We start from the raw sequence: 13869 nt of genomic DNA on the forward strand, positions 1-13869 counted from the left end.
CTCACAGGAAAAAAAAGGACACATACAAAAGGACATATAAGGCAAAATTCACAGGGGTATAAGATCATAATAAAGGAAATATTAAAGCTTACCAAAGTTTTCTGCTAATCACAGAGCTAACCTGTCTGGCTCCTCTCACACACAACCAGACAAGCTGCTCCCAGGTGAATGCCAATAAGAACAGACCCCACTACAGCAGACTTGGTATCTTGACCCAGACTAACACTCTTACATGGACACTAAGGACATTTCTAAAGAAACACAGGCCCTATTGTTAATCATTGCTTTTAGCAAACTTCCCTCACAGCCTGAGCTAAGCACCATATTAAATTGTGAAGAAATCACTAGAACTACTATGCTGCAAGTGACTTTTAAATCAAGTGCATCAGTTATACGATATTTAGCACTGTGCTGTAAAGGGTGGTAAATGGAGGTGTCATAAATATCAGACTTTATCATCTGTTGACTCATAATCCAGATGCCAATGGGATATAAATCATGTAAAGCATGTTTCCAGATTAGGAAAGTCTGGCTGTTCACTATTGTTCTAGCAAACCACATTATTTCTTTGTAGGATCAGGAGTGCCCTCTGATGGATAGCAGCTATTACTGGGAAGTAAGAGTTGACTGGAAAGTGACACATCCTAAATTGTGTATGCAATACAAGGTATTCTCAGTTCCTGCACTATGCATTTTACAGTCTTCTGTATGCTTATCTACTATAATAACCAACTTTTTTTCTTGGAAAGAACTTTTTGCGCATTTCTCTTTCCATTTCCATCATTTGTATTAGTATTAGGAATGCAATCAGTGCACTGCATATGCATACATCAAGTTGTAAAATGAATAAACGGAAAGAAATTTAAGACATAAACTACAAAATTTGTGTAACAAGATCTGAGAGAGGTCTTGAAAGGCTCTGACAAATTCAGACACCTGAGAATTCAAATATTCAGCTGAATATCCAAAAAAATATAACTGGGGAAACAGGTAAGCTCTCTTAAATGCTTATGTGCATGTAAGAGCCCAAAAGCTAGTATGTATTTTTCTAGCTCTATAAGCTCTATAACCTAATAAAACATGTTAACTCTCTCTGCAAACTTTGTCTCATTTACATTCTTAGACAATCACAAAAGAGCTGTGAGAAAACAGGAAATTTTTTTTTTTTTCCTCCCTTATCTGTTACTTTACCTGTGTGTCAGGTATTGAGAATCTTCAGGCTGCTTATAATTTTAAATTTTATCACCCCTGTTATCAGCTGTCCTTTCCAAACTGATTTGGAAGCTGGAGAGGAGTCACAGATTTGGAGTTTCTCGTGAAGATAACTGTGCCCAGTACCTGGTAACCTCTCTCCCTTCTACTGGAGTAGCAGGACTGGAGCTAATGCCTTTGGTGAAACAAAATCCCCTCAAACTGGTCTCAAACACACACTTTCCCTATTATACACCAAAAAAATATAAATGCAAATTTTAAATATCCAAGCCCTTGCAATACTCATAAACAGCACCTTAGGGTTAACAGCAATTAATACTAATACTGACCCCTTGAAGACACTTAAAAATGCAAAATACTAAGAACTGCACATTATTTAATAAGTTACAAATGCAGACACCCATAAGTTTCAGAGGAAAACCCTTCTCCTTAGACGTGCAAAGGATGATGGGTGGCATCAAGGAATGTGTCTGGGGAGTAGGGAGATGTGTGCATTTTCCCCGTGTCTCCATCACTGCTGCTGATGCATAAAGACATCTGTGCAGCCACTTTGCCCTAGGTCTGTTGTACCCTGTTGGCAGAGACCCACACTCTTCTCTCTCACTGCTACTTTATATTATTGTTATTTTTAAGATCTAAACCAAATGTCATTTTTAGATTTTCCCTCTGATGAGCAAAGCAGGAGGAGATAACAGCTTTGAATGAAAAAGACCAGCAGTAAGTTTTTCTGTGACAGATTTTACTCGAGTTTTACACACACCACAGACCCCTAAATATTCTGAAATAGCCAACACTTCGATGCTATGATTGTAGCGTCCCTTTTCCACCTGGAATTGCAGCCAGCCGAGGCTCAGACGGGGATTATCCAGACACTGCCCTGGATGGGGTATGAGGCATCTCCTCAGCACATCCGTCTGGGAGAGCCCTGGCGCTGCCCTGTGGAGCTGCCGGCAGCGCCTCCAGGCCCCTGAGGGCTCTCCCTCGCCGGCAAAGGCCGCTCCTGCCGCTCGGTCTGAGGAAGGACTGCTCAAGCCCTTGTCCCTGAGGGGTTTATACACCTCGGCCGAGATGCTCTGGAGGGAGCGGGAGGAGGCAGGCACGGCTCGGGCCGTGCGGGACCCGAGGCGGGCGAGGGCTCTGCCCAGGCCCCTCCTGAAGGCACCGGCCCCTCAAGGAGGGCGCTGCAATTCCCCGCTAGCGACGGGGAGGGGAAAGCTTCTGCTGTGTCCCCTCAGCTGCCCGCGGCCCCCAGTCAGCCACACGCCGTCTATCAGAGCTTCACGCCATCGCTCCCGACGGTCATCCCGCCCCAAGGCTCCAGCCTCCGCCGCGATCACCCCGGGCTGCGAGAAGGAGGCAGCGGGGCGAAGGCCGAGCCCTGCAGCTCGGAGCCGGCAGAGCCACGGCCTTTCCCAGACGGAGGGATCCCGCCCGCCGCTGCCAGCATCCCCCACGGCGATGGGCGCGCAGGGCGACGCAGGAAGGGCCCCTATCCCGGCACCGCCGCACATCCACCGCGTGTGCCTCGGGAGCGCAGGGCAGCGGGTCCCGGGGTGTCCTGGAGCGCTCGGAGACGCCTTAGAAAAGGCAGGAAAACGGCCTGGGAAATCGCTTGGAATTTTAGCTAATTTATGCTGAATTGGTGGAAGAGTGTTAAGGTCGAAACGAAACATGCTTTCCACTTTTCAGTGGGCCCGTTTAATTTTATACTCAGATTCGTGAAAATATCTAAAGCGGTGCCTTTGGGCTGGTTTTCGAGCAGGATTTTCATTTTTATGTTGTAACCTTTCCCACACATACCACTGCCACCCCCACTTCCCTTTTGAAGCCACTGAGGTGTCGGTGCTGCATCCTTGGCACCTCACCGAGCTTGATCCAAGCCCATCTGAGTCCAAATCCAGCCTTCTTGTCTAAATACCCCTCCAGGTTAATTTTGGGGGTTTTTTTGCACTTTCCCATGTGGTGTTGGGGAAGGTTGGAGAGCCCAAGTATTGTGAGGAGTGGCTGAGAGAGCTGGGGATGTTTAGCCTGGAGAAGAGGAAGCTCAGAGGTGACCTTATAACTCTCTACGGCTTCATGGGTATAGCCATGAGTTGGCCTCTTCTCCCAGGCAAACAGCTGCAGGACAAGAGGACATAGTCTAAAACTACACCAGGAGAGGTTTAGATTGGACATTAGGAGGATTTCTTCACAGAAAAGGTGAGTAGACATTGGAGTGGGATGCCCAGGGAGGTGGTGTATACCTGGAGGTGGTAAAGGAAAGACCAGATGTGGCACTTAGTGCCACAGTGTAGTAGACAAGAAGGTGTTCAGTCGTAGTTTGAACTTGATGATCTCAAAGGTCTTTTCCAACGTAATTGATTCTGTGATTCTGTTGCTGTCACCCACAGGCCTGCTGTGATCTGTGAGCTTGGTGGGTAACTTGCATATTCACACCCTGGGCAAGTGGCATTATAGTTCTGCAGGAAAGATTTGTAGCAGAAAACTGAGTCTTGCTCTAAAACTAGCCAAAGGGCACCACTTTAGATGTTTTCATGAACAAATAGTCTGAATAGAAAATAAAACAGATCCACTAAAAAATGGAAAAGTAGTTTTATTTTGACCTTAACAGTTTTCCACCAATTTAAGAATAAATTAGCTAAAATTCAAAATTATGTACTCTTCTAAATGAAAAAAAAAAAAGTTTCAATTTAAAAGGTGAAATAGCATCTTAGCTATCTCTTCAAAACACTTTTCCATTAAGATTAATAGGAACTGACCCTTTTAGCTTGACATTTTGTTCCAAATGTAAGCATTGTCTAGTGGGATAATAATCATTACAATAATCATCATTACAATACCACCAACACTATTTGGCATCACAAATACAGTTAGACCCCAGTTCTATTTTGAAATCCCAGTGTCTCCAGTATCTAGATGTAGCAGTGTGCAATACCTGCTGTTACTGTTTAGCTATGGCAGTAGCATCTACAAATAAAATCTGTTTTCAAAATGTGAAATGGGTGGTAAAAATAATTGGGCTATGGGAAAATACTTGTCGTTTTCTAAGCGGAACTAAGCTGTATGGGAATAGCTCAGAAACAGCAGCTGGCTTATGAGTGTGCAAAATAATATGGCAAAAGAAGATGCCTACTGTGTCCTTTCTGTGTTCAGGGCCCTTGGTGAAGTGCTTATGTTATGAACAGTGTCGGAAGGAAAGTTCAGTGTCAGCTCAGCTCCTGAACTGGAGCAGGCAAAAAGAGTTACAGGTTTTTGAGGTTGTCCTTCAGTGAAAGCTATATAGTTTGAAATTGTCCTGGGTTTCTGTAGAATAAAATACTGCCTTTTGTGGCTGCATAGCACTGGAAAAGCAAAATTACTGTATTTGTACTCTTAAGTGATCAGGGTATTATCAGTTAAATAGTATGACACCATTCCTGTGTGAGCACATGGTTTAAATTTATTCTCCAGAGTTTGACTGGACTTACTCTTTATAGGTGAGGCCTTTCAGATCCTGCATACCTGTCTCTGCCATAAATAAGGAGTTAGAAGCACAGTATTGTACTTTTCATTTTGCTTGTCATTCCTCTGATCTGAAATCTTCTTTTGATTTGCTGACAATTTGGGGCAATCATGATTTAAACGCAATAGATATGAGAAAGGCAAAATTAAAAGCAGTCCAGAAACAGAGCTCTTTGGACCAAAAGGCAGTGAATTCCCTAGTCACTGGGATGGATGGACTTTAATTTGTCAATAATTCATCAGTGTTATGGAGAAGTATCAATAATAAAATTATATGAAAATACCAGTCTTGCTGCTTTATGGACAAATCGACCTAGCCAGTCCAACACCTTGAATGAGGGGAGACTGACATGCAAACCATGGTCTATACATCTTTACCCTTCAGGCATGCTGAGGTGATGGCAAGATCAAAGGGGCTTTTGAAATGCCAAGTTCTGAGAAAGGAAATTGGGAAATATAACTCCAGAGTTAGCTGGAGGGGGCAGGGATGAGGGTCATGTTAGAAGGTGTTAACCACTGTAGAGAGAAGAGAGACTCTTATCCCAGATGGTGCAGACATTTCATTGTTGAAATACAACTGTGACCAGCGCATGTTATAAGGTAATGAAATCTGTCACAACTGGAACATCAAAAGTGGTCACAGGCTATAAAGGAACGGTGTTTGTGGGAGCAGTAGGGGCACGAAATGTCGGACACTGGAGGCTGTGTCTCTGAGACTCTGTAGTCAAGAGGATCAGAAAGGAGAGGAAGGAAGAGATTGTCTTGCTGACAGCTGCCCGAGGATAGGAGCGGAGGACAAGTAAGATATTGCTTCCTTTGTAATGAATCCAAGATGTACCTCCCTAGCCTGACATTTACTGAGTAAACTGAGTTAGTTGCTCACTCAGACAAGTCCTTTCAGTCCACTCTGGTTTTCCTATACATTCTTAGTACATTCTGTTTTAATTAGACCAGTTGAGTCCTTGATTGTTTGCAAATTTCATGCAGACCTTTCCTTAGCGGTGCTTCTAAAGAAGAGGAACTACAGAAAGATGCCTGGAGCCTATCATAGTTGGGATGTTTGGTCAAAGGGGCTTGGACTATGGAGATTTCTCACAGGAGATGGCACTTGCAGAACTGGGGACTGGCAAACACAAAGGAAACACCTGGATGGTCAGATGTCTTTTTATTTTCCTCTGATTTTCTTATGACTTAGAATTTGAGAATAATGGAAGTCAAATCAGAAAGAGGGCTGCCAGTCAGCTTTCATGAAAATCGATGCTGAAAAGTAGAACTGCATTGAAAATTGCAAACTAATTGCAGGAAAATAGGGGAGAGCAGACTAAAAAGTGCAAGTAGCAGAACTAGACACTTCCAGCAGAGTGCAGCATCACCCTGGGCGAGCTGTGCATGAGCATGAAGGCTGAGAACCGCTTGCCTACCGATAAAACATAAAATAGTAGGGGTAGGGGTCTGTTGCAAGTAAATCTCTCAGAAAACTAATTACACCTTTCAATTTTTGACTTTTGAGTAATACTTAGTTGCTCTTAAATGATTGACTGTGTATGATATATGGGTTGGGGGTGGAAAGTAGGAGAAAGAATCCGGGGCTGGAATTGGAAGTGGGAGCCAGGAAGATCCAGGCCAGATACATGGAGAGGAGTGGAGGGTCAGCCAAAGAAATAATGAGTTGACTGGTAGCCTGGTGATAGGGCAGGACATTGGAAATAAATGAACTCATGGAACTGACAGAGCAGAGAATGAAATGAGAGGAAGCACAGGCAAAGAGAATGGGATTAGTACCTGGAGCCAGAGACAGGAAATAGAAAAGCATACTGGAAGAGATGAGACAGGTGGGATCAAAGAGAGAAGGAATAAGCAGAAAGGATGTTCTGTTAACCAGTAAAGCCCATCTCTCTACAGAGGCCTTGGGATGCATATGTGGAACTATACTGCTTCCTGCGAGTCTCTGTGAAACCCCATGTCTGACATAATATTATATTGTCCTATCAAGGATGAAAACATGTCGTTGCTGTCTCTCCTTTTGAAAAAAGTCACCAGGAAGAGGTCAATACTGTGGATTTAGAGGTCCCAAACCAACTGTGGTATCATGGAGATAGTAAGATGCTGCCACGTGATAGAACTTATGGTTTTTTGTTCTCATTTTATTTTTTTAAAAAGAAAACTAGGACATTGCAGACGAAATTGTTTTTTAAAGTCATCTTAAGTTTGCAGAGTCAAATCTGGAAAAGTCAGGCAATGAGACAGTCAGAGGATTTTACCCAATCCTCTGTGAAAAGGCACTGTGATAGGTCCTTGAAACACATGGCCACCTGGGTCTTTTTCCACTGGAATTCTCTTTCATTTTCTGTATGGAAAAAGCTTGTTTTGGGGGTGATCAGATTGTATAGTGAAGGAGGGTGACTTCCCACCCTTTAGACCCCTTTTGTTTCAGAAATACAAGGGACAGAAGACATATGGAGAGAAGTTTATAGGGAAGGACAATGACATGGTAAAGGTCACTGGACAAACCCTGAATAACAGTACTTTACTTCAGTGCCTTAGCACCTTCCTAACTTTGTGATATCTGGGAATTCACTTAGTGAAACTTTACTAGTTGTTTGTGTTTTCTTCTGCTTTTTTCAGCTCACTTTTGTTTTCTAAGTGGTGATCATGTCATAGGGTGCTTGGCTTGAAGATCAGTGGTGTGCAGCGTGTAGGACTACCAAAGGCTACAACTGAAGCAGTACCATGCTTGAGAGAAGGACTACACCCACCTGAGTACCCTGGAAAGCCAGGTATCAGGAGACTGAAGCTGGGGAAGGTGACAATTCTAATCTCAATTTCTGTGCACCATAAATTCCTGATTTATAAAATTGTCATGATGATGTCACTACATTACCCCAGAGAAGCAATCTAGAAATTAAATAACATTTTGATAACACTGAGGCTACAGCAGTGAGGGATTCCATAGTCCGTCTTGCATATGAACCAGAGGTGCAATTGAAAAGCATAATTTATGATATTCTAATTAAAACCTGATTATAACACACAGAATTAAGTGAAATTAATATTGTGTGGCCAACATGGGATTCATCTGACCTAGTTTTAGTCATCTAGACTTGTTCCAGTCAGTAGGGATTTTATTCCAAAGTAGGTCTCCATGACAGGCAGGGCACTTGTCTCTCTGTGTCTACTTGATAGCTACTTTCTCAGAGAAAATTTATTTAAGAATGGTATTTTGGTTCATGGCTTAAAAATTACTGCGCTCTTTCACATTGTTTGTGAAAACCAATGTGTTTTATTAATGGCATATGCAAAATACACAACTACATCAGGTCAGTCAAGAAGAGACACAGCTATCTGGTAAATTTGATTTCCAAACTTTATTTTCTGACCAAACAATAAAGGTGTAAGTAAAACCCAACTTTGATCTCAAAACTTGTTTTATTTTAGATTCCCACATTATCTTTTCCAGACCCCTTTTTTATTCTACCTGATACTTTTCCCTAGACAGTTCTTTGTTTAGCAGCCTGTTCCATGTACTCTTAATCTGGACTGTAAACTCTGGGCTAGGGTCTCTTTTTTATGTGCTGTCTGTGTAACACCTAACATCTGAGACACCTCTTGTGTTTGAAACTAAGCACTTCCATAGAACAGGTAATAAATACTCATAACTCCACTATCATAATGGTTTCAGTCAAGTAGAAGTGAAGCAGCATAGGTCAGAGATCCATGGCTGAATCTTGCACTGCATCCAGGAGACCCAAAGAGTACTGGTGAAACTTCTGCAGTGAACCATTACTTGCAGGTGCCATAGGAATGGAAACAGAGACTGAGGAAGTTAAATCTGCTTTCAGTAGCAGCACAGGGTTCAGCCAACCACACTGGTGGTTGCTGTTCCATTCTCAGGGAAGAAGTAGTGACTGTCCCATAGCAGCTGGAAGGGATGCTATGAGTCACTGGTACCTTCCCACTCAGATCTACTCTAGGGTGGAAAGGAAGGGGCACTTTTCTAGAGGGTTTTTTTGCACATTTCTGACTAGCTAAACTGCCTGAGAAATTTCATTATAGAACTTCCCCAAAAAATTAGGGGCGACAGACACTCTCCCTATCTCCCCAGTCATATGCACAGAGTAGTGAATTATCCTCAAGGAAAACAAAGTACCTTCTCATTTTATTAAATTAAAATCACTATACTGGACATAAAGCAGTAGATATTGCATCAGTTAATGCCACAAGGCTAACAGCAATTAGTGATATCAGCAGAAACTGATGCACAGAAAATTTCACATGAATATGAGGAAGAACTTCTTTACTGTGCAGGTGACTGAACACTGGAACAGATTGCCCAGAGAGGGTGTGGAATCCTCCTCACTGGAGATATTTGAGAGCCATCTGGATGCAATCCTGTGCTTGAGCAGGGAGGCTGGACCAAATGAAGCACTGTGGTTCCTTCCAACATGCCCCATTCTGTGATTTTGTGATAGCAAAATACAGCTGCATCAAAAGGGACTGAGTCTCTTTGGACTAAACATTGCAATGAAAATTCCTACTTCTAAGACACAGAAGGGAGAGACAGTAGATGAGGATCCCCACTTCACCAGAATGGGAATGAGAATGATGCCCAAAGGATTTACTGAGGGAAAGAACAGTGTGGAGGATTGTTTTGTCTTATAAGACATGCTTATGAGCCCGTTACCAGAGGTATGAGAGTGTGCCCACGGAGAGCATGCTCTTGTTCTGCCCGGGGGAAGCAATGACAGCATGTCTCAGAGATTATGTGAACCAGGGCAAAATGAAGCCATGCTTGGAGGTGATGAGCTATGTGAGAAGACAAGGACATTTTTTATGTCCCCAACAGCCTTCTGAAATTGCTGAGACAGTTCATTGCTCTGGGGTCTCACTCAGTTCAGACCCCCTCCATCATGCAGTTAAGAAGGATAGCCTATGTAAAGGCTGAAGACTGAAGTCTGGTTATTCCTGTAATACCTCTAAGGAAAGAAATGCTGTGAATCACACAGAGATTAGTAGATTGCTGAGCCACAATCTGGAATCTGTGGTAGAGCATGAGAAATTCCACCTATGTGGAACATTTACCCATCTGGCTGGCAGGCTCTGTGGCAGCTCTTAGTCATCTCAGAGCCAGTCCCTGAAGAGAGGATTCTTCTGGCCTCACTGCTCTGAGTTCCTCATCCAGTACAGCTGAGTGGCCCCGTCTTGGCCCATTCCAGAACATTTGGAAACCAAGTATTTTGTAATATCTAATGTGAGCTGCTAGGAATTGCAACAGAGATGCCAGGGAGGAATACAATGACAAAACAAGCCTTTTACCGGGAAGCTCTGTGTGGACACTCCAGAAATTTCTTCTAGCAATATTTGAACCCTAAAGTCAAGATATATAAATTAGCCTTTGTTCCACACTGGCCTTCAGAGTAAGACCAAGAATTTGTTTCCCATCCAGTTCTGCTGAGTGACCCAGAAGAACAATACAGAGCAACCTACTCCAAAGAGGGAAACAACAATGGAGAGGTAATACCCATGGTGTCTCAAGGTACTGCTGGCTGGCTGTGGAGGTCACCAACCAAGGTTTGCAACACTTGCCCATGTCAGAACTAGTCCTGTGTGAGAGGTTTGGAGATGGTTAAAGAAACTTCAGAAGAGTATTTATGATATTTATGCCTGTTCTGAATATGAAGACTGATCTCCACTGTCCTGGGATGTGCCACTGACATTCTGGAGCAAGTCTTAACTACTTCTTTCTGAGGAGCAGAAGGGAAGGAAGGAGTCAACTGCATTACACATTTCTCTCCCTTTTCTTTCTCTCTTTAGCTCTCTCTCTTTCTCATAGACTTGCTAGACAGACACTATCTGATGTTCTCTTGTCTTCTCTCACTTCAGTTCCAGCAGTCCCAGGTTTATTTCTGTATATTTTCATGACGTTACTCTTTTCCTTAAAGCGTCAGTGATAGGCTGGAGAGGCAGTGATAGGAGGAGATGGATTAGGTATCCAGTGACGTCTTGTTTTAGTAGCACATGCCTTGGCTCAGTTACCCTTGTTTTGGGCATCCCAGCATGATTCTGGAGTCAGCCATTTTAGCATAAAGCTAATCCCACACATTTTCCTCTTATTGCCTGAATTAATATCCAAGAAGATATTTTCCAGCATAAAAATGGCATCAAAGAGCCCTTCTCACAGCAAAAGGATGCCTATTTATGCATCTGATGGCCTTGTAAATGGATGTCACATGAGATGAGACCTTCACAGCATCAGAAGGAGCCACTTCCTAAGGGAGTCATCATGAATGGCCAAGGCCAGCAGACACAAGTGGCAGGGTGACCCCTCCCGAGTGTTTAATTGTCCACCCTGTTCCATGAGGTGCAGGGTCAGTTCAGGACAGCCCAGGCTGTTTCTGCTGCACTCTGCCCCACCAGACTAAAGCATGAGTGTTCCAGGCATGGAGAGCTCTGTGGCGTTTGGGGTATGGCTGTGCTGTACAGGCCAAAGACAATATTGTGTATACAAGTCCTTTTTGCTTCCTTTGGGGTTTTGCTGTCTCTCTGTTTGCACACAGCTGTGGTGGGCAGAACCAGCATCTGTTTAGAAATGGTGTGGCTGTGGACAGGGATTGATGAGGAGAGGAAACAAGGCCAGACAGATGCCAACAAGATAAATGGTGTTGGTGCACACAAACATCCAGAAGCAGAGCGGCTGGCCAGAGTTATCTTTGTTTCTCACACAGCTGACTTCCTAGCAGATTTGACACACTTGGTAATGATGGTGTTGCTATTTGTCTAGCAGATGAGAGCAGGGCCACTGGATGAGGATGAAGTGGATGTGACTAAACTCAGGATTGGTGTTTACTTTCAACATATAGTGAGCCATTCAGACTTACCAGGTCAGCAGAGACCTAGTCTAGGGAATGCACCCCAAAGAGCAATCCATCCGGCCTGGCATGGCGTCAGACACTCAGTTGCCCAAAAAGAGCCAGCCACACACCCAGACCTCTGCCATATGAGGCTGGCAGGTAACGGCACAAGACCTACACAAGATCCTCCTTACTGGAGGGAAACCTGGAGAGCACTAAGCAAAACCAGCACCTTTGCTTGAGTGATGGATCCCAGCTGTGTGTCTACTTCAGTGTGACCAGATCCCTCTCTAACTGCCCATGACTGTCCCAACCAGTTTTCCTCTGGCCATGCTGAAAGTTTAAGCAAACTAGAGCACACGTAGTCACCTCCTTGTGGACAGCTGAATGTGTCCTGGCTTAGAACTGAATCCCAGCCAGGCTGCCAGCAGGGGCCAGCTGAGGAAGAAAGCATAGCCAAAAAGGATGTGAAAAGGAGGGCAGGAAGCACAGCTCCAGCTTTTGCTAGCATGCAGCTCACGCCATTAAGAATTGCCCTGTGGTGGGGTGGGCAGTGCACAGTGCAGTCACCAGGGCAATAACAAGATACCACACAGCTGTTTTAATTCAAGTCACGTCTGGGAGCACGAGGACGGCAGAGCATAGCCATCATGGAAGAAAATACAGATTCATTCACTTTCCAGCCATCTGAGGAAACAAACAAACCAAATGAGTCCAGATTCCATTCTGCGGACTTCGGGTATCCAGGAAACTGGGGCGTGACATCATCCAGCAGAAAGGAGACAGCAGCTTGTTCACCTTCTGTAATGCTGTAAGAAACCACCACTTCTCTGCCCAGTGGGGGAGCTTGTGTTTTTGGAAAAACTGACCTGTCAGTCACCACTTACAATGTGTGATTGTCCAGAAGTTCCAAGAAAGTGTACAAAGGTGGCAGCACTTCGACCTTGAAAAAAATTTTCTCCAGATAATTTTGTTGTTTAATAGTGGAAGAACATGTGGACTCACACTGTGAGTGCATGAATCAAAGGAGCAGGTGAGATCCCCAGTCAGTCGGATTTTCCCAAGAGATGATCACCCCATGCTGTACCCCTAACAAGCTGCTTATTTAAGGCATTGGCAGATTTTCCCCTCACCGTGCATTTGCCAAACCACAACTAAGAGCTTTCCATTTAGCCACGGAAGGAAAATCTTGAAAGCAATTCATGAATCTACACTAAAGCCACTAGAGCTATAATTAAATCAACTCTTAAAGTAGTGTAACTCTTTTTATGGCCGAAATAGCAGTCTTTATTTTAAGCATCATTGGAGAAAGAGGAGGAGAGAGGCAAACATTTCCATGTGAAGGCTTGGAAACTCCTTTCAGCGTACTAAACATTCACCAAGGCTTCCTGTGAGCACTGGAGTTTGTCCTTTCCCTGCTGGCTGCATTTTCATCCAGTTTGACCTCCAGCAGCCGGGTGAAAGCCCTTCTCCAACCCGACAGCAGCTGTCTTCGGGTGAAGGACATCGCTGGGGCAGCGGGGACTGGGACGTGCGCGGGCGCAGGACATTGCCTGGAGCTCGGAGAGCCCCGAGGACGGGCGGACAGCGAGCGAGCAGCGAGGCGCGATGAGGCACGGGCAGCCGCCCCGAGCGCTCCTCGCCCACGCCCAGCAGACGCGGAGCACCTGCGGCGGCCGCGCCCGGCGGGCAGCCCGTGCCTGGCGGCGGGGCTGCCACCGCCGGAGGCTGCCCGGGGCGGCGCGCAGTGGCTCCGGAGGCTCGCCCGCTCCCCGCCCCGCCGCGCCGCTGCCCGGCCCTCCTCCCCGGGCTCAGCCGGCCCGTGCGCGGTGCGGCGGAGCGGCGCGCAGCCCCAGCGGGATGGCGGGGCTGTGCCTGTGGCTGTGCCTGTGCACGGCGGCGGCGGCGGATAGCAGTCTTTATTTTAAGCATCATTGGAGAAAGAGGAGGAGAGAGGCAAACATTTCCATGTGAAGGCTTGGAAACTCCTTTCAGCGTACTAAACATTCACCAAGGCTTCCTGTGAGCACTGGAGTTTGTCCTTTCCCTGCTGGCTGCATTTTCATCCAGTTTGACCTCCAGCAGCCGGGTGAAAGCCCTTCTCCAACCCGACAGCAGCTGTCTTCGGGTGAAGGACATCGCTGGGGCAGCGGGGACTGGGACGTGCGCGGGCGCAGGACATTGCCTGGAGCTCGGAGAGCCCCGAGGACGGGCGGACAGCGAGCGAGCAGCGAGGCGCGATGAGGCACGGGCAGCCGCCCCGAGCGCTCCTCGCCCACGCCCAGCAGACGCGGAGCACCTGCGGCGG

Source organism: Pyrgilauda ruficollis, unplaced genomic scaffold (assembly GCF_017590135.1).
Source record: "Pyrgilauda ruficollis isolate IOZ18807 unplaced genomic scaffold, ASM1759013v1 scaffold51, whole genome shotgun sequence".
NCBI classification, from domain to species: Eukaryota; Metazoa; Chordata; class Aves; order Passeriformes; family Passeridae; genus Pyrgilauda; species Pyrgilauda ruficollis.